The sequence below is a fragment of the Vigna unguiculata genome, chromosome 1 (assembly GCF_004118075.2).
Source record: "Vigna unguiculata cultivar IT97K-499-35 chromosome 1, ASM411807v1, whole genome shotgun sequence".
Taxonomy (NCBI): domain Eukaryota; kingdom Viridiplantae; phylum Streptophyta; class Magnoliopsida; order Fabales; family Fabaceae; genus Vigna; species Vigna unguiculata.
Genome location: NC_040279.1, coordinates 5,231,106 through 5,254,029, shown reverse-complemented (window position 1 = coordinate 5,254,029; position 22,924 = coordinate 5,231,106). Strand labels below are relative to the sequence as shown.

At 35.5% G+C, this 22,924-nt stretch overlaps 3 non-coding genes across 3 annotated transcripts; all 3 read right to left on the bottom strand.

Annotated features, from left to right (window-relative positions):
- Positions 1-14,222: 14,222 nt before the first annotated feature.
- Positions 14,223-14,294, bottom strand: TRNAQ-UUG. Its single transcript has one exon. It is a non-coding gene; the product is annotated as a tRNA-Gln (tRNA).
- A 5,510-nt stretch (positions 14,295-19,804) lies between these two features.
- On the bottom strand, positions 19,805-19,876 carry TRNAQ-UUG. Its single transcript has one exon. It is a non-coding gene; the product is annotated as a tRNA-Gln (tRNA).
- A 163-nt stretch (positions 19,877-20,039) lies between these two features.
- On the bottom strand, positions 20,040-20,111 carry TRNAQ-UUG. Its single transcript has one exon. It is a non-coding gene; the product is annotated as a tRNA-Gln (tRNA).
- Positions 20,112-22,924: the final 2,813 nt, after the last annotated feature.

The following is a 22,924-nucleotide window of genomic DNA, read 5'->3' as shown; positions in this document are numbered from 1 at the left end:
GGTGGGGTACCTACAGGCACTCCAACGCTCAAGTCAAATAATGATTCGATATGTGATGTGTGTAGTAAAGTGAGAAAAACATACCTTTACGTGTTCACTAGACCCTAATTTATACTGATCTCTTAACAGACCTGTTATTATTATTTGCAGGTCGTTTGTATTCGAGGATCAACTCTTTCCTTTCTGACTGAGGTTGTACGCGTCGATTCTTTCCTTATTGACTGAGATTGTGTGTCTGCATTTTGTCAAAGATCAGCTCTTTCAATTCTAAGATTTGTTCGTCTGTACCATGTCAAGGATTAACTCTTTCCTTATTGACTAAGATTGCTCGTTTGTACTTTGTCAATGATCAATCCTTTCCATTTTGAGATTTGTTCGTCTGTACCTTGTCAAGGATCAACTCTTTCCTTATTGACTAAGATTGCTCGTCTATACTTTGTCAAGGATCAGTCCTTTCCATTATGAGATTTGTTAGTCTGTACCTTGTCAAGGATCAGCTCTTTCCTTATTGACTAAGATTGCTCGTCTGTACTTCATCATCCTTACCCAATTGGCCACTATTGGGCCAAGATCTACCCAGCCAGACGGCGGGCTGAGATCTACCCGACCTCTGCACCATGTTGGCCCTTTTTTCTTTGTCTGATGGGCTTGCACGTGCGTCTCCTTCCCTCTCCCTGGGGTCGGGATGTGGTCGGCCTTTCCATGTACAAATGGGTCGGGATATGGCCAACCTGTTACCCATATACCAGCCCCCTAGTCTCGTAGTGAACGAAGTGAAACAAGAGGCTGAAATGTGTAAAATTGAGTATGAAGGAAAGAAATAGTGTAGTTGGCCGAGATGTACCCGGCCATTCCTGGTCGGAATATGGTTGTGATGCTGCCAACATGTGTCTTGGCCGAGATGTACCCGGCCATTCCTGGTCGGGATGTGGCTGTGACGCTGCCAACATGTGTCTTGGCCGAGATGTACCAGGCCAATCTTGGCTGGGATGTGGCCGACCTCTTGCCCTTTTGGGTCAGTAAGTCCACCTTTTTGTGTTGTTGTGTGTCATCTTTGTCATATTTATTTTATCAATATGGGGGCATCATCTAGGGCGATGAAGCTTCCTTTCCCATTGATAAAGATATGGGGGGATCATCTAGGGCGATGAAGCTTCCTTTCCCATTGACACAGATATGGGGGGATCATCTGGTTTGATGAAGTTTCCTTTCCCATAGAGAAAATGCTAAAAAAGTATTTGATTGATGCACTTGATTTAAATGTGTGCGTGCTTTAACGATGGAAATGTAAGCATAGAGTAATAATGATGAAAAATTATGCTTTATTTATTGGTATGATGCCTCGTTAAAACCTTCTTGACCAAAACCCTCCTTAGGGAAAAAAAACAAAGGTAGGAAAGAGTACACCACTTATTACGCAATCAATCCACAAATCGTTCGTAAGAAGTCTAAAAATTAAAAATAAGCATTTAACAAACTAACTGTAATAGAACTTGATATGTGAGGCGTTCCGGGTTACTGGAATAGAAACACCTGATAGGTGTTCTAATCTGTATGCGCCCTTACCCATAACTTTCCTTGACACGGAATGGCCTTCTTCCTAGTTGGGCGAGAATTTCCACTCGTTTTTCCGGGCACCACTTGCCATTCGCCACACTAGATTTCCCTGGTGAAAAGACCTGGGTTTGATTTTTGTATTGTAGCGGTGTTGGGCTCTCAACTTGGTATATGGGTATTTCTCTCAGACTGTCTGCGTAGCATCTGTGTGCAGTTGGTTGGTCTACATGTACAGTGATTATGCCTCCCGAAGTTGATGGAAATTTCATTGTTAAGTGATATGTGGATACCACCACACCAACTATGTTCAACGAAGGTCTTCCTAGCAAAATATTATAAGAGGTATGAGCGTCAACAATAAGGTATTGAATTTTTACCGTTCGCATCGTTCTCACTACTCCGAATTTGGTGAAGAAATCAATGTAGCCCTTCGTATTCACTCGCTCCCTTGAGAAGTCCATGATCGGCTCTGAGTATTGCTGGATTTATGCCTCCGAAAATTTTAACTTTTTGAAAGTGCCCCAGTATAGGATATCCACTAAACTACCCTGGTCCACCAAGGTTTTCCTTACTGCAAAGTCTTCAATCTCCACTGAGATCACCATTGGGTCATCGTGTTGGGGGTCAATGGCTTGGAAATCATCATCACAGAATGTGATGGGTGGCATGTGTCGTCGGGGACAGGTAGATACGACATTGACACTTTGGATTGCTCGGACGTACTTTTTTCTCGCGAACATAGTGGCTCCGCTTCCTGCAAAGCCTCCTGATCTATAGTTGATCATCCCTCTCAAAGGTTTCTCCCTCACATCTTGCTCCTTATATTTTTGGGGCTCAACCCTCCTTCTGGTGCCTTCTTCTCGCCTCTCCTGGTACCTTGACGTTCTTCATGGTCGCTCTTCGTATTTCCCTTCTCGCTCTTCTTTGGAAGAGAATCCCATTTCCTCCCGTTTGACAAATCTTCTCAAGTGTCATGCCTGTATAAGCTCTTCGATTTTATCCTTAAGGGTAAAATAATCCTCCGTCGTGTGCCCATAATTCTGATGATACCGACAACGCTTAGTGGTGTCCGCGTTTGAGGGAGTTGTAACCCTTTAAGGGATTGCATTAGGTTGGCATTCAGGGCCTCCTCCAAAATTCTTGCTTTGTTAGACACGAGGGGTGTGTACCTATTGTACTTTGGTTGTCTAGAGTCCTTGAACATACTGTCAGGTCGCGGTGCTAACACCCTTTCCTTATCGATGTATTTCTTTTCTTGAGTGTCCGATTGGGTTTTACTGCGAAACTCCTTTAATTCTTCCATCTACATGAATTTGGTTGCCCTGGTACGAAGCTCGTCCAAATTGCTCACGGGCTTCTTGCACAAACTGTCAACAAACGGGCCAGGCTTCAATGCTGTTATAAGGTGGTGCATGACGACCTCAGGATTCATATTAGAGATATTCAATGATATCTTCCTAAACCGCTCCATAAATTTCCACAAAGATTCTTCCTTCTCCTGTCGTATATTCATTAACACAAGAGAGGTGAGAAGATATGGTTTACTAGTGGCAAACTGAATGCCAAAATAGGTGACCAACGTATCGAAACAATCGATAAAGTGGGGTGGTAATTGTGTGAACCAGTTGAGTGCAGGCCCCTTTAGGGATGCTGGTAAAACACGACAGAGAATTGCGTCATCTATAGTGTACAACCCTACTTGGGTGGGGAATACGTCCATGTGCTCCTCTAGATCAGTAGTGTCATCGTACTGGCTCATAGTCAATCCCTTCAAGCATGCGAGGAGTTCTATCTCCATGATCCCGTCCACGAAGGGGTGGCGTCTGGCTGTTCTGGGTCTCGTGTCTGTTTGGTTGTTGGTGGTCTGTACCCTGGATTCGTCTCGCCCTGTGCCGCACTCTCCTTCTCTCCATTACTATGAGATTCTTCCCTTTCTTGGGAATTTTGCTCAATACTATTTTAGTACGGAATCAGACGATCTCAAGAACCCTTTGTGTCGACCCTCCTCCTATTCCCCTCCAGACTCTTTTTGGATCTTCTTGTCGTCTGAACTCCGACGGTGAGGGGTACCTGTAGGCACTTCGTCGCTCAACTCAAATAATGATTCGATATGTGATGTGTGTAGTAAAGTGAGAAAAGCATACCTTTAAGTGTTCACTAGACCCTAATTTATACTGATCTCTTAACGAACTTGATATTATTATTTGCGGGTCGTTTGTATTCGAGGATAAACTCTTTCCTTATTGATTAAGATTGCTCATTTGTACTTTGTCAAGGATCAGTCCTTTCCATTATGAGATTTGTTAGTCTATACCTTGTTAAGGATCAGCTCTTTCCTTATTGACTAAGATTGCTCGTCTATACTTCATCATCCTTACCCAACTGGCCATTATTGGGCCGGGATATACCCAGCCAGGCGGTGGGCCGAGATGTACCCGACCTCTGCACCATGTTGGCCCTTTTTCCTTTGTCTGTTGGGCTTGCGCGTGCGTCTCCTTCCCTCTCCCTGGGGCTGGGATGTGGTCGGCCTTTCCATGTACAAACGGGCTGGGATATCACCAGCGTGTTACCCATACAAAATACAAAACCTTGATTCTTTATCAACCAAGGTCCATGCAATTAGTTTTTATTTTATTTTTTAAAATTAGGTAAATAACTTAATATATAAATAACACACACACACACACACACACACATATATATATATATACACACACACACACACACATATATATATATATATATATATATATATATATATATATATATATATATATATAACTTAATCAAAATAATATAATAACATATAAATTTAAATTTTAAAATTATATAAATATATATAAAAGTTAATATTAAAAACCTTAGGGGAGTCGTGGCTCCTTTTGGTCATATGCATGGTCCGCCATTGGTAGTTTAGTTGTAGTTGAATTTTTGTCATGTATTCTTGTCTTTGGGTTTTGTTTGGCTTCCCCTTGATTATATTTTTTTAATAATATTTTTTATGTGATAATAAATGGTAAATGTATTTTGAAGTGTTTACATAATTGAGATGTAAAATAATATGATTTTTTTTTTATCTAATGAGTGCACTTTTGAACAAAAATTATGTAGGTGGACAGATTTTAAAATGGTTATTGCTTTTTGGTAAGTTGTGCATGGGAGTAATAGAACAACTCCATCAAAAGAAGTTGTGCCCCATGCAATGATTTCTATGTGCATTCAAAAGGTAACACAAGTGAAAAAAACGTTTTTCAAATCGTCTAATAGATTTTCCTCTTAAGAAAAATAAAATGGATTAATTATGTTTTTCGTTCATGTACTATTATCATATTTTGGAAATGATTCCTCCTAAAAACCTTAAACCATTTTGGTTCTCATGTTTTCAAAATTCATGGTTTCAATCCCTATTTTTGAATGACGTTAACTGTGTGACTTTGTGACAAACGACGTTTCAGGTAGGCTCGTAATCTAGCGACACATGTACTATGATGTTGACATGTGTTAAATTTATTTATTTTATTGATTATTTATTTAATTTATTTAATTCATTTAATGTTAAAAATTAAATTTAAGATGTGTTTTAAACTTAGTGGGGGTGTATCAGAAGGGCTTTGTGAATGTATCGAAGAGAATGAGTTTGGAAGAGAGCTTTATGTTCTAATTCAGGGAATAAAAATTCAAATCCAGTAGTGATGCATAAAAGAATGAAATGGTAAGAAGTTGTTCATCAACATAAGGTAGTTTCATTTGAGGATTAGTTTTTTTTTTTTCATTTTAGGGTTTAACAATGAAGAGGAATATTGGATCGAAGTGTGGTGCATTGTCATTGTCTTCGTCTGCGCAACTCGGATCTTCGCAATTTGGACCAAAACTTTGTGGATGTGGCGAAATATTACTACTTCTTAAAACAACCATCACAGAGAATAATGAAAGATTTTTTCGGAGAAGTCGAAATTGGGCAGGAAGTGTCAATTGTTTGTGGTGTTTAGATTTTTTGTTGTGGTTTTGGTAAATTCATTATTTTGTTTTATAGAGTGAAGCACATTGTAATTACTTCCAATGAGTTGATGAGGTGGAACCTCAAGTGGAAGGAAAGTCAGAAATGGAAGAAGAAGAGAATGAAAATGTTTGTGGAAGTGTGAGAATGGTAGTGTAGTTGGTGCAAAAGAATGCCAAACTAAAGAAGAGGTTAATGACGGAGAGAAAAATAAGAGAAATAAAGCTTTTTTTTTCATTTTGTCTTGGACTTGTACTATGATACTTTGTGTTTTATTTCTCCTAAAGATAAATTGTAAGGAGTAGGGTTGTTAGCAATTGTTCATTTGGTAGGTTGTTAGCAATTGTTCATTTGGCTATAATCGAAAGTTCAGAAATTACTTGTCCTTCTGTTGTGAAGTTTTTAGGTTATCAGTTCTAGTGTTGTTTACTTTACATGTTATTATTTGCCTATCTTTAAAATCTGACATGATATAAATCTGTTTATTAGATGGAATTTTCAAATTACACTTTTGCATAAGCTTAGAAATTTTACACAAAATAAGAGAAAAAGAAGAAAAAGTGTTGGTTGGTGGTTGTAGTAGAGTAGCACAGTTGACAAGAACAAAATGCACATGCTTGTCGTGTGATTGTTGCTTCACCTCAACATTAAGTTTCCTCTTCCCACTGTTTCCTTCTTTTCTCTTGTTCACAAAAAGCAACACAATATGACATACACACTTCAAAAGATATGAAAAAAATATTCAAAATACATAAGAAAAAAGAGCATTGATTTTGGAAAACCAAAAAGTAATGGAAGCATTTTTATGAGTTGGCCTTGTATACTTAAATCGGGAAGCAGTGGAACCAAAAAGCATGATGCTAAGAAGAATGTTGTGAATTTAGTGTTATATTTCTTAATGTTACTACTAATTTTTTCCAGTCAAGATGTTACTTATTATATGGTACATATAAAAGTATATAAGTTGTGAATTTGCACTAATAAATTTCCTTTAGATTGAATACCAAATGTACTCAACATTGATATTGTCCACGAATGGACTGATATCCAAATTAATTGACAACACTCTAACTTTAGCAGAATTGGTTTTCTTATTTTGTTTCATGAATAGAGAGCAACACCAAATTAACAAATAGTGTGAATATTTGGACTGGGGTAGTGAATGCTACTCTTACAAGCATTATTTACACTGATAAGACACTTGCCATTTATCACGTGGACAAGCAAGAAAAAAAAATTCTTCTAAACCAGGCTTGCAAAAGCATCACCTGCAACAACATCATCTGCTCACGTGTACCGCGTACACGATCATCGCCAACCAGAAGCAGATAGGGTGAGCTTAACAGAATAATCAAATAAATGCATATATAAAACACATCTATACATAACACAACATTCACATCAGGGAAAATTTCGTTTCTTTAGTTCCATACCACATGGACATAACCATGCGAATCGTGATCTACATCTTCTAGTGATTACCTAGAGATGACTTGCTGCCATACCTATAAGCCACAACCAATAGAGCACGTGCGGGAAACCATTGCTACAGATCATACACCGTAACACCAAGTGGAGTTCCCAAATACGAACATAGTTTGCAACGTCCCAAGACTACCAAACTCATCAGCTAACTACTGAGGAGGGCAATCTATCTGGATCCATCCGTACTGGCCACAACCAGCACACTCACACCAGCAACACTCGCCAACCTGAGCTCAACTCAAGGGTTCCTCGTGTTCATCCACCATCCCGAGCTCAACTCGAGGAATGCCACGTGCTTAACCCCTACCACTCACAGACCACCTGGCGGGGGACACATACCTCTAGGCGCGTAGCACCTTAGATCCATCAACACTACAGATCCCGCATGGTAGGACTACCCTCATAGCCAGGCGCAGGCGTTCCAAGAGCCCACTATCTTTGTCTCTATTGCCTGGCGGATCCCACTCTGTCGCCAAGCACTGCACCAGTACTTTCATAGTACTAGTTTTGGTAAGGTTCAGGCACCCGTCGCACATTTCCACTCACGCTTGCCCTCACTCCAGTGTACTCCCTACTAGTGCATAGTATTCGTATATAGGTATGGATAATTACAACTCTCACCATGTCTTGACAACAACTTTCCACAAGATTATTCCCTTCCCACAAGACTCTAAAGACTTTTTGGTATCATCCATATTTTCCCAAACCAGTACCTTTATGCATTCTATTGTGGTCCTAGCAGTACTTGAATCTTTCATTAAATAACTTACTCACCATGGTACTAATTACCATTCAATCAACTTCTTCATACACATCTACAATCCACCTTCTTCTAAGGAAAAATTGGAAATATCACTATCTTACTATGATCACTCTACACTAGCCTTGCACCAGCCCTTTTCATTCAATTATATCTCCTACTACACCATCTTAACATGTTCTTCCCTTTAGTCGTATTAATGAGTAAACTCCTAGTTTGCAGTGTCATTACTAAAGACTTTTATTCAACTATCATCTCCAACCCCCGCAGCTACCAAGAACCTAATTCACCAAAAACTAAACGTCCAATATTCCAAAAATCATCACAGCACCTCGTAGCCACGTAGAGTCACTGCCTCTACGCTGGCACCTGGCGGCCAGCCTTGTGCCGCCAAGCGGTGCAAGCCTTTCTGGTAGTTTCCCCAGAATTTCATCACCCTGCGTGAATCTTAGACTCCAATTTGTCATCCCTATTCCTAAATCTTTCCATTCAATTCACTTCCATCGTGTACTTAAGATTACTACTCCTGTTAAACCTTCAAATACACAAGATTTCCTTATATTTACTCACGTAATTTAACTAATATGCAAAAAATCTCGATTTCTCAAACCCTAAAATTTCATTCGCATTGTTCCATCAATTATACTAAATTCAATGAATCACAACGTCAAATCATCCCTTAAGACCCAACCCTTGATTTCCCTCCGAACAAAATCATGTCAAAATGCACAGAATAGCAAAAATCGAGCCACAGACTCACGTCGCCTGGCGGTTCAACCAATACCGCTAGGCCCTTCATCCAGAAAACCCAAATCTGGGTACAATACCATGCGTCGCCTGGCGGTCAGGGATGTGTTGTGAGGCGGTTTCTGAAAAATTTTCAGAAACCCAAAAAATTCAACAAGCAGAGGGGACATTCATGCAGTTCATACTAAACATCATGCGATTCATTCTTAAACATAAAAGTAACGTGAAAAAAAAATCCCCTAACCTGGTTTTCTTAGCCTAAATTGGAGTTGTTGTAAATTCCCTCTTGATCACCAATGATCCTCCTTTGACCTTATCCGCAAAATAGATTTTTCCTTCCTTCAATCCTCACTACCACTCTCTAATTTCGTTCTCTCTTCTGCAAGCACAATAGCAGCCCACCAAAACCTTCTCTCTTACCTCTAATTTGCCTTTTAATTGGGTATTAATGTGGGTTAATGGCATAAAAACGAAAATGGTTTAATGTTGGTGTTTATTGTCATTCATGGGTGCATTATGGACTGTCCATTCAGTTAGGGTTTCCTTCAACTTTTCACATTCAAGCCAAAACTAAATTTAGCAAAAATAAATTTTAATTTGGATTCTCCAAAACTTGAACCCACAACCATGCCAATGCCAAATCGATGCACAACCATTTAACCAATTCATGTTTCGTGATGATTAATATAATTCTATAGTTATCTCATCATTCAACATGATCAATCATAATATTAAAAACAATAATAATTAAATAACACACAATTGGCATACCTAGGACTTAAACTCAAGTCCTTTCACACAATCTAGTACTCTTTACCACTTGAACTAATATTTTTCCACGTCACATCAATCAATATTTAATATCATAAAGGCTCCCAATACCCGCATTTATTAATTAATTATTTATTTAATTAATTTAATTCCACGGGTCTTACAACCTCTTCTGCATTTTCCACTCGATCAACAACATCACCATCCCACTCTTGTTGTATTCCTCCCTTTACAGCAAAATCGCCACCCCTATCTTCTTCACCCCGTCTTCTTCATTTGCCCCATCAACATTAACACCAACATTGTCCCCTTCTTTATTTCCCTCATTAACATCACCATTACCGCCTTCTTCATTTCCCCACTCCTTTACTCCTTCAACAAGTTCAATGACTTGAGTAGAACTAACCAAATGATCCACATATATCTCAACCTTTTCTTTTTTGTTTTCCGTGTATTTTGCCAACTGCAAAGCACGCTTACCTTCATAGCCTTAAATATATATCCATTCTCCCTTTCTTAGACTTCCACCGTATATACATTTGTCCATCATACTTAAAATCCTTCTTCACGATACCCAATGCTTCGAAGTAGGACCATATATCTGGATCCACTCCTCGCATAACATGCTTTTCTCCATCTTCATAACACAAGACCCTTCCCCTAAATCTTTCAAACTTGCCCATGTGATAAAACACGATTGAGAAACCCATTTGTGCAACAATGAACACAGAACCCTAAACCCATAAAAACCAACAATAAATCCTAAAAACACTAATATAGAAAACAGAAACACAAAATTAATGTTCCCTCAAATAAACTCCATCAAAACCTAAAATCAAATTAATACAATGAACGAAAACCCTTACCTCTATTTCCTTGCAATATTGCTCTTTTAACCACAGCCACGACGACAATCACACGCTCTTCACTACGCAAACAACACAAATGCAGAGTTCGGTTTTGCGTTTCATTCTCGTCTTTGGCCTTCATCTTTCGTTTTCACCACACAAAGGAACGAAATTCAAAACACCACTTTCTCGAATTTGTGTTTAAAACCCTTATAAGTTTAAAACACATGTTAAATTTAATTTTTAACATTAAATAAATTAAATAAATAATCAATAAAATAAATGAATTTAACACGTGTCATCATTGTCAGTACACTTGTCGCCAGATTACGAGCCTACCTGGAACGTCGTTTGTCACGAAGTCATAAAGTTAAGGTCGTTAAAAAATAGGGACTGAAACCATGAGGACCAAAATGGTTTACGGTTTCCAGGAGGGACCATTTCTAAAATATGATAATAGTACAGGGGCAAAAAACGTAATTAACCCAAATAAAATCTTTCAGAAAACGGTGACATTTTTGAAAATTTTTGCACAACTACAATAGGATTTGGTTTCAAGAAAAAAATGAAGTCTTTCAAAACATTGTGGCATTTTTGAAATTTTTTGCACAACTATAGGCTTTATTTATAAAATAACTGAAGTCTATACTAGTATATGCTTTATTGTAAAATAACTCAAACCTATATGAGTACATACTTCAGTTCTTTAAATAGCTGAAGCCTATGCTAGTATAGGCTTCAATTCTTTAAAGAACTGAAGCCTATAGTTTTGAAAATATTTGCACCACTATAGGCTTTAGTTTTTTACATAATTGAAGCCTATTCGTCTGCTAGGGTTAAAATTTCACAAATTTTACATCCTTACCAAAGCGTTTCAATTGTGCTGCTAGTACTCTTTGTATCTTCCATTTGATCACACCTCTATTGTAATAGTCACCTTCCTCCACTCTCCTCTCTTCCTTGTCACCAAATGCGAACCCCATTGTCGTTTTCGTTGTCACTCCTTCACTCTCCTCCTTTCCCTTCCCTTCCTTTTTGCTAAATGTGGACCTCCACCGCTTCGTTCCCTTCCTCATTTTCAACACGAATTGTGTCATTGCGTTGCCACTATGAACCTTCCTTTCCTTCCCATTTCGAAAGAAGCAAGATGTTCATTTTCTCGCCTTGCATTTTTTTCTTGTTTCGTAGTCCTTTCTTCCTAATGCAAGAACTTTTTGTTCAGGTTCTTCACACTATATGCATTACCTCACTTGGTGCTTTTAAGGTTTGTTCAGATTTTATGATTCTTTCTGAGTTGGTTAAATTATGGGAAGAAATTGAAACAGTAATTTAAAAAAGAAAAAGGAATAGGCTTCAGTTCAAGAAAGAACCAAGGCATAAAGTGAAGAATAGATTTTAGTTATGAATCGAAGCCTAAAGCCCTACCTTTTTACCTCGCCTAAATATACTTCGATTAAAAAACTAGAATTCTCAAAATAACCGATGTCAAAACCCTTCTATGCACTAGTGAACTAAAGTCATGCATAGAAAGCAAGTTCAATTCAACTATTTTCAAATGGAAGTCACGTTGCTAAATAACAACTCTCAATTTAATATATAAAATTAGAAGTTGTGCCTTATAACACGAGTTTGAAGGAAATATGGAGAAGAAGAAGTCGTGTCAAGGAAACATGACTTTCAATTTGATCTGATGAAAGAAAACCGTACAAAGCCAAGAGGATTTCAGCACAAATGTGATCGTATGGAAATCGTGTTAAAAGTTTGTGATTTTCAATTTTTTCAAGAAATTAGAAGTCATGCGCCTAGAGCACGACTTTAGTTTATATTTGAAATGGAGAAATTGTTGAGCAAACTGAATTAGAGTAACTGCATCATGGCTCTTTCATCCCCAACAACAGCATCAAGTTAAAGAGGCCTATAATAGCACCTATAGTCGTGCATATTTCACTTTTTAACAACAATAATCACAATGTTGTAGGTGTTCGCATGTTTCATTTTTGCACATTTCATCAACTTTTATCTAGTTCATTATTATGTTAAATTTCTAACATGATGGTGATAATAAGTCATGATAAATTAAAGTGTTTTATTTTTTTCCAATCTATTAGAAATTTAACCTATTAATCATATGTGTGGAAATTAAAAAGTTTGATAATAGAGAATATGTAAAAAGTAGTAAAATATATGAAGTGATAATAATTGAATGGTATAATATAACGACTAAACCTATAATAAATCATGGAACTAGTTTAAAATTGCTTACAGTTTTCTCTTAGAAGACGAATCTTGTGAGTTTTCCTTATTCTTTCGAATACAAAATAGTTGAGAGAAAACAAGAGAATAATTGAAAGAGAAACGACAATCGGAACCAATATAACTTTTCGTGGTCCAAATTGTAGCTTTCCATCAAAAAGTTGCAAAGTAAACATCGAACTTCGATAATTAAAAAATGAAAAAAAGAAAAATCAACTCAGGGAGACCTATTAATAAACTTTATAGGGAAATAAAATAAACTTTTAGTGAAGTGAAACATTTGAGGAGCTAAAGTAACATAAATGAATAAAACTAAAGAAGTAAAAGGAATGGTCAGCACCCTTCTTCATTATCTAAAATCGTGCTCTGGCGACACGATTTTTACTTTCTTGAAAAAATTGAAAATTATGAACTCCCAACATGACTTCCATATTACTACATTTGTATTGAAATTATCTTCACTTTGTATGTTTCCTATTCATCATATCAAATTGAGAGTCGTGCTTCTAGGATACAACTTCTCCATATTTCCACCAACCTCGTGCAAGGACACAACATGAAGCTGCTATTCAAGAGCATGACCTCCGTATGAACATAGTTAGAGGTAGCAATGCGGATGGCTTGCACTTGGCCCACAAAATGTGGGTCGGGATGGCTCATCCCACATTTGGCCCGTCCACATAAGTGCGAGTATGTAGGCCTGCGGGCTGGTCTATTTTTTTTTTAATTTTTATGATAAAATTTTTAATATTTAACAATTTGGAAAACTTTAACAAGTTCATAAAAATAAAGAAAGATTTTGGAGAGTTAGATGATAAATTGATTATTTAACATTTTTATCATATTTATATTTGTACTTTGGCATACAAGATGTATTCTTTAAATTTTAGCACATTCAAAAATAAATAATATTTATCTTTTTCATTCATATAAGAATTTGAAACGTTCATATAAGAAGGAAAGTAACCAATATACACAAGTACATTTTTTTTTGTGTAGGCCAACGAACTCAATATCTCGGTCTGCCCCACTCTTTTTTTGCGGGCCTGTAGATCGACTCGCTAAACCAAGTCTACATTGTCATCCCTAAACATAGTTGAACTTAACTTGTCTTTCATGTGCACAACTTTTAAGTTAAAAAAAATTCATTTTCTCTTAGTACGATTTCAGTTCACCTTTGAGAAAAAATCGTGTGTAACCGTACTTCTTTTGATGAAGTCGTTCTCCCATGCACGACTTATAAAAGAAAATTAATTTATCAATTTATGTAATTTTTTTCAAAAGGGCATAAAAGAAACCTCATAGAACATAATAAGGAACTTTTAAATAAATATACCTTTAATTATAACAATAAAAATTACTCATTATTTTATATTAAATATAATACTAAAGTTATATAATCTTGTACTTTTTAATATGTCAACAACATGACTTCATGCTTAATTAAATCTTATTAAAAGTTATCCTTTTGTATAAATAATTTTGTAGCTTTTCTTTAATTATAAGATTCCATATAAAATCTTTTTCATTTTATAATGATTAAAAATATAATTAAATCTTAATTATTATTTATTTCATGTTTGTCAGACAAAAGAAATTGTTGAACACTATATTTAGAAACATATAATACAAAGACACATGTTTTAAGAAAAATAAGTTATCTGCATTGAATTATGCATATCATTGTAAATAAATTGGTGAGTTTATTAAAGAAATTTCTACATATTCTACATATTGTAAATAAATTGGTAAGTTTATCAAAGAAATATCTCATTAAAATGAGTTTTCTAAAATAAGGAATAAAAGGTCGTACCGAGAGTCGAACCCAGGTCGCTGGATTCAAAGTCCAGAGTGCTAACCACTACACCATAGAACCCCAGTTCGGTAATCAATTATCGGCCCGTCACTCTCTTCTCTTTTGGAGGAAAAAAAGGCACACTTTTATTTATGCACGAAAATTCGGATGTTATGATTACTTTAATCAATTTATTTTAAATAAGTTTTCACATTCTAGGAATCTTTCCTTTTATTTCTTAAAGTAATATTTTAAAAATAGATATATACTTATTAATGAACAAATTGTTTATAGTCACATAAAATATTATTTCTTTTTAAAAATTTATTTTACTATTTGATTTGTCTTTTATGCAGTGTTCACTTGTACTGATAATACTGTTTGCAGTCACTTGAAGCGATGGATTTATGGACTATAGCATGTTCATTTTACTGAATGTGCAGTGATTTGGAAGCACGAATTTGTGTGTGTGCGTGTGTGTGTGCGTGTGTGTGTTTGAGAGAGAGAGAGAGAGGGAGAGCACTGGTTACATAACTGGTGCTATGTTTATTTATGAGTGTTTGTGCACCGGTTACATAACTGGTTCGGTGATGTGTGTGTGTGGCACTGGTACTATAACCACCGGTGCTGGTGTTGTGAGAGAGTGACACTGGTTACGTAATCAATGTTGTGTGTGTGCGTGGTGATTATTCCTATTCATACAAAAGTATATTTATTTATTTTAACATTTTATTTAATTTTTAATTTTTTTAAATTCATATTATTTAATTTTAATTATTTTTATAACACCAAATTACAAAACCATTCTATTTTTCCATCAAGGGTATTTTGGTAAATTTGAAAAACTATCTATTTTCACAAATTTTTATCTATTACATCAATCAAATCTATCACTAACTTTTACAAAATTCATCTCCAAATCCACTCACTTTACCCTCTAAATCTACTCAAAAGAACACACATTTCTATCTCCTCAAACCCACACAAATTCATCTTCACACTCTCCTCAAATCTATCCACACAAAGGAACACAACCTTAAACTAACAATCGTGAAATTATTTTATCATTTATCTATTTATTACTAATTTGTCGTAAAAATTAAAATATATTTCTATACTATTTTTTTTTATTTTTTATTTTATATTTTAAAACGTTAATTATGCCTAAAGTTGAAATTATTTTATTGATATTTTTTTCTTAATCAATTTAGTCTCATGATATATATATATATATATATATATATATATATATATATATATATATATATATATATATATATATATATATATATATATATATATATATATATATATATATATATATATATATATATATATATATATAAAACGTCCTAGGCGAAAATTACTTGTTTAAAATAAAAGAAATGAAAATAATAATAAGCCTCATTTATTATTGAGTACTTTCCCAAAATGTGGGAATATTTGAAACCTTTTATCTCAACACGCCAAGATTAAAACACAACTACTACGTTCAATTATTACAATGATAAAAACGTTTATAAAGCCATTACAAAATAATTCATAAACTTCTATAAAAGAACTAGTAAAGCTCTCATAGTTGTTCCCCACTCCATCTCTATGCATCCACACGCTCACTTGCATCAACATCTGCTCCTATGTAACAAGTTACATGATCATCGCCAAACACACATAGATAGGGTGAGCTCAATTATAAACAAACAAGTACAACATGACATAAATTAACCATCTTAAAAACCATAACTCGTGTTAGCATCCCCTATTCCTCAATTTCTCAACTTCTAACCTTACGTTAGACGCCTCTTGATTATACACACTTTAGTGAGTACACTGATCAACCTTTGTTGCACAAGTGTCTACTCGCCCCTCCGACTACAGGCCACCACCTAATAGTCCACACGCGGGAATAAATTGCCATGGCCACAATCCGCGACCAATGTTCGTAGTTGTCCCTATACTACCAAACTCAATCAGGTGCACTGAAGAGGGAAATCATCTGAAACCTCGCCGTACGAGCCACGATCTCGCACACTCCACTAGGCTTCCTAAATCATCAGGCTACAACCTTAAATGGCCACGTGTTACCCTAATACAAGTTACACTCGTAACAGGGCCCCTAACCAAAGCATCGTATCATGACACTCATCCAAAGTTGTGTAGAAATTCTCCTTGCGAGCAAACTCTGCACCCAAAACCGCTTGGCGCACCTTTCGTGTCGCTAGGCAAAACTTGGCTCCAACCGCCTGGCAGGCATCTCACACCGCCAGGTGCCATGCACCTTCCAGTAGTCCTGCCACACCACCATCGCCTGGCGGAACCAACCCTGCCGTCGAGTGCCACGCGTAGACAGTGGCCACTGCCATTGTTTTGAAACTCTATCGCCTGGCGGCTTGCTCTGCGCCGCCAGGCGCCATACCAGTAACACATTGTTACTGATTTTTTGGCATTTTCCTCAGGTCTTAAGGGACCTCAATCACACAATACGTCATTTATAGTACAATCATGGTATTCCATACATAACACTATGACTAAATGCAATACACACCTTTAACTCATGCCCAACTCAATTATCATCATGTTCCCAATTAACCATTCCCTAATCAATTGAATCAACAACACGTGGTGCCCTAACTACTACTTTCTAATATATACAATCCATATTAGGTTTAATATTCAAGTTGTACTTATACTTAGATATAATTCAAGAAATCATGCCTACATTATTTTACCAATTACTACCTATTATCTCAATTATAGATCAACATTCCAGCGAACACATAATTACAGTTCAAAGCATACAATTCATCACATTCTGTCTAAGTATCCTTTAATTATTTCATGCATTTAATCCCCATCAACTCACCCATATATGCACTAACAATTGCTCCCTCACTTGTTTCAAGGGAATAAAACCCTTGCCAACTAACCCAATTCATGCAGAAATCGTCCGCGAACCCCACAGAACACAACTTGTAGAGTCAACTCAAGATGTCCTCTGCCCTGCTGTGTCGCCTACCGGCAGTCTAGGTGCCGCCAGGCGGTGTGTGACAATCTGGGTTCTGCTAGATTTCCCCCGCACCAGTCATGACCCCAAACAATCCCAATTAAAGCACCCACCATCATACTGATATAATTTCCAATGCACACATCATATAGGGTTCACACTTTATTCATATTACCATTATTTCCATAACACCAACGCATCCATCAATTACACAATCCATGCTTATTCATCACCAACCCCGACATGAACCCTAAATCCCCAAATTCATTCACAGATTCATAAGCACATCACGCCTACATCCAATCTCAGTCCTATAACACATAAGCACATAATCGATTTTATATTTTTATTCAAGGACCCAATTCAAGTAGTATAAACTAGCAGAACACAAACAAGACGAGAACAACTGGCCAAGCCAGTTCGCGTCGCTTGGCAGAACACGCACCGCCATCAGGCGGTTCATAGAGAAAAACCCAGAAATGGGTTCTGGGACATGCATCGCCTAGCGGCTCATTCGACGCCGCCAGGCGGTTTCTGGGAATTTCCAGAAATACGAAGCAACTCAGGCAAAAATAACAGGCAATGCATCATGATCATCAAGCATATCATGCAATCATCTAATTAGTATTAAAAACACAGAGTGGAACTCCCCTAACTTGGATATTCCTTGCTTAATTGACAAATGCTAAAATCTCCTTTATTTTGGTGTTGGCAATGTAACTCCCTTAGGTTAACTTCACACCACTGCAATTAGTCTCCCAATTCAGCCCACACACTCAGAATTCTTCTCCCCTCAATACTCACACCTTGTTAGACTCCTAAGCACTCTCTCTCCCTCCCAATTGTAACATCCCGCCTCATTTATTATTAAACCATTTCCCTAAAACGCGGGAAAATTTAAAACCTTTAATTTTAATATCCAACATGAAATAACAAAATACTCATCATCCTTCTAGTACAATTTGATGTCCAAAACCGTAATTAAATTACATGAAAATTAATTAAAAGTATTTATCGTAACTCCTCGAAAGTCCTATGGAATTAGTCCATTATCATAAGAAAACAATAAAATTAAATAACTCATAATTGGCATACATAGGACTCGAACCCAAGTCCTTTCACACAATCATGTACTCTCAACCATTTGAACTAGTACTTTTCCACATCGTGAAAGTTAGCATATATATATATATATATATATATATATATATATATATATATATATATATATATATATATATATATATATCTTTAAAAAATATTTTTAAAATTAGTTAATTTTTAAAATAAATAAATATGTACCCTTAAACACATTTTAATGTTCATTAAATTTGTTTTTTCATTTTTATAGTGTTTGAATGTATTTATACTAAAGAATAACTTATATTTTGTTATGAATTAATTTTTATTCATTGATTTGATACAATTACTCATATGATAGATATGATTGATTGATTTACTACAATTACTTATATGATTAATTACTTTATATGAGGTTTAAATATTTATATCAACTAATTCATTTGTATCCTTTATGAGTTACATTTTGTATCTATAAATTGGACTCTTCCTATCATTAATAAGCCACACAGAAAAGTTGCTCCTCATTCTCGCATTCTCTCTTCTTCATTTTCTTCTTCTCTCCATTATGAGTTTAATTTTATAACACGTCATGAACACCATGCTCTAACCAATTGAGGACTAGTGGAAGCATTTTCTCTCTAAGGACAATATTCAGCGTGTCTTAATCCAGACTCTTTCTAATACTTTATTCATTTACAATTTTATCTTATATTCTTATTTTTGTCATAAGAAGAGTTTGACTTATCAATCTTCATCTTTGTCTTATTATTATTTTTATTATGAAGATGATTATCATGACTATTATTTTATATGATAGTTCTAAACATGTTAAACCTTACAAATTTTGAATTTGTAACCCTTGATATTAGGAGGAAGAATTACTTATAATTGATAATTAAATGTTGAAATATATTTAGATGCAACGGGTCTTGGTAATGCCATTAAAGAAATAAATAAAGCATCTGAGCAACTAATTTGCTCCTACAATAATAATATCATGAAAAGGGATTTCACAAATATTCTGAATTTATTTGATGCCTTCTTGTGGCTGAACAAAATAATGAGTTTTTGATAAAAAAATCATGAAACTCGCCCAATTGGTTTTGCTTCATTCCCAGAAGTGAATGCAAAAACATTTGATTTATATTTTCATGGTTGTGATAATGATTATGGGCATGGTCATAGAGGAAATTTCAAAGACACAAGAAGTGGAACGATAATGTAAAAAGGGGAAAAGAAAATTGTGAAACTAATGGAAAATACGGTGGTAAAGGCCATTTGAGTTGTATTTGTTGTAGGTTTGAAATGGTGATTTAAGTCAAGAAGGGGAGTGTTGAATTGGCTATTTAAAACTTTTTCAAAAGCATAAAACTCTTTTCAATTGAATCAAATAGACTAGAAAGTTAGAATGGAAAAGCTGCAAACCAATACACTTTCAATCAGTCAAAAAAATAAAATAGTAGACTAATTTGTTCTTGAGATATGAAACATTCGATAAAAGGAAAGGTCCTACCGGGAGTCGAACCCAGGTCACTGGATTCAAAGTCCAAAGTGCTAACCACTACACCATAGAACCTTTATTTAATACAAAAATGATATTTGAACACCTTTTGTTGACTCACTTTTGAAACTGGAAAGTTAGAATGGAAAAGTTGCAAACCAATACACTTTCAATCAGTCAAAAAAATAAAATAGTAGACTAATTTGTTCTTGAGATATGAAACATTCGATAAAAGGAAAGGTCCTACCGGGAGTCGAACCCAGGTCGCTGGATTCAAAGTCCAGAGTGCTAACCACTACACCATAGAACCTTTATTTAATACCAAAATGATATTTGAACACCTTTTGTTGACTTACTTTTGAAACTTTTGATGTGTCACCTCACTTTCATTTTTTATTTTTATTTTTTGATTTTTCTATTCAAAGGTCACACAAGTGGTATTGGAGCCAAAATATTTTGTGTTTGTGGAGGAACCCCAATGCTTGTGTTCTTTGGCTGAGAAAACTGATTTGAACGAAAAGAAAAACATGGCATCTGGTTTGTTTTCTCCACGGAAATTAGTGGTTTTGTGAGTGTGCTTGTTTGTTCATCCTTTCTTCCATTCTGTTGTTCATCTTTGTTGAGATATCCAAAGGCATTCGCGCGTTTGTCATTAGTTTTTTAACAAGTAAGTTGTATATGGGTTGTATCGTTCGATGTGTGGGCAATTATTTTGTGGGTGATTGTGTGGTTTTTGTTTCATTGTTGTGGCTGATTATGGGTTGGTATACAAATGTGGTGTGCGTATGCATGTTTTGGTTAATTTGATAGTGTGTCTGGCTGATTTTTATGTGTTGATGATTATTTTTTGTTATTTTTAAATTTTTGGTTGGCATACCTTTTCCACAATAGATCTCTATTGTTTTTGGTTCTCATCATAGTTCAACTGTAAAATAAAATCACCACTTACTTGGATTGGATTATTCATTACCAAAAATGAAGTGGTTGTTGTTGTCATGCACAACTAGGAACTTACGTCAAATTAAATAGGAACCTACGATAGATTTTTTCAACAAGTTTTTCAAGTTTTGGTAGACCAAGATTTTTGACAACATACCTCCACTGTTTTTTGTTTCCTTCAAAGTTATACTTTAACATAAAAGCACTCGTTACATAGTATTGGAAAATATAATTGGGCTGGATTAGTTTACATTGATTTTGATTTTTATTGTTGTAGTTTATTTTATAGGATAATGTGTGACTATTTTTGTTTTTGTGTATGTTTTTGTTATGGTCTTGATCATTTGCTCATTTGCCACACTAAGTTCAATGTTGCAAAGACAAAGTTTCCACAATTGTTGCATTAAATGAACGTCAAAGTGAGTGATAGTGTTATTAAAAGTGCTTTTGATAAAGATGTGATTAGTATTCACAATGTTGATTTGGTTTCTTTAAGTTTGATTTTGGTTTCCCTTAATAATTTGTGTTGTTATTTGCATGATGTTTTGGTGTCCAACAAAGAACTTTGTCATGATGTTGTCAAAAATACATTAGAACAAAATATTAAAGAGAAGAAAAACCTTCAACATGTTATAGAGCATTAAGACCTTTTAAACGTCGTTTTAAAGGTTCTTTGTGCCATTTAGAACAATTGTTTGTAGAAAGAAGAAAACAACAGGCAAACGATGATGATGATGATTTCGGTGCAAAGGTTAATGACTCTTCTTCTGCAACAAAATACAACAATTTTTGTGATGATGGTACGACAATTGAAGATGACGACGCTAGACAACATAGCAATATGTATGACTATATGAAGGCACAACCTCGAATGTGGTTCAAGAGTCATGGGATAAGAAATCTATTTGCTAGATATGGGAAGAAAAGGAACCCAAATTAGTTTGATAGGTTTATGATTGTTGTAAACTTCAGTACATGTATAGATTGATAGTAATTGTTAGAGTTGTTGTATGACTAAAAAACTTTTGTATTAACCATATTTTCGTATAACATAGTAATACATGTATATTTTGGTTTATTCATTTGTGATTACATTTGTCAAATTGTTGTCCACGTAGAAAATTCTTAATGTGTAGTTGTAGAAGTAGTTGTATGTTGTGTAATGTGCGACTGTATTATTCAAGATGTGTAGCGCAACTCTCCACATAAATTGTTTATGCTTCCCACGTAAAGCAATAAATTGTTTGTAATCAGTAATCCACTGAAGGTCCATAATCTTCAAGAACATTTTGCCTTTAGATGTTGCATCTGTCTAGTATCCATTCACATATTCACTAGGCTTCCTATATATTCTCGACAACTGATGTGGCATTTTTTGGGATACCAGTGAAGACAATTCATTACCTTGGGTTCATAACAACTTCGAAGTAATTACTATAGTCTATTTGATGTACATCTAAGATGGTTTGTGTAATTTTCAAAGTTTTAAAAATCCCTTTCAAAAGGTCCTTTGCAGCTCTCCACATAGTTGCACTAGGGTTCTCAGGTTCTCACATATGTTTGACAACTGTTGTGGCATTTATTTCGCATCCAAAAGAACGAAAGGGAAACCACAATCACAATTAGCCATGAAATCGTCATATGTGAATCGAACGATACAATGCACGCACAACACACCCACAAAAATTCGAACGAGAAACGCACGAATGCCTTACCAATTTATGAACGAAGATAAAGACAGTAGATGAACCACTAATGGAAGAAGGAGAAGGAGAAGATGAATTGAACGAACACACAAGCACACTCTAAAACCACTAAATGTCGTGGAGTAGATGAAGGAGATTATGCCCTGCTTTTTACCGTTTTCAAATATGTTTTCTCTGCCAAGACAAAAGCTTTTGGCTTTTTTTTGCCAAAGATGAAATATTTTGCCTTCAATACCACACGTGTGAGTGATAACAATGTCATGAAACATTCAAATTAATACTATTTATCTGTAACAACTTCAGTATTATTAAGAAAGTAGTCAAAAGATTAGAATGGATAAAGTCAACCCCAAGTCATCTCCCAACGAACACGGAATTGATTTTTGACAAATTAGTTCCTGTAAAATTATACAAAAGGGGTTAGTTAAATAATATTGGAAAACATATTAGAAGAATATAAAGTTAAAAAGATATAAAA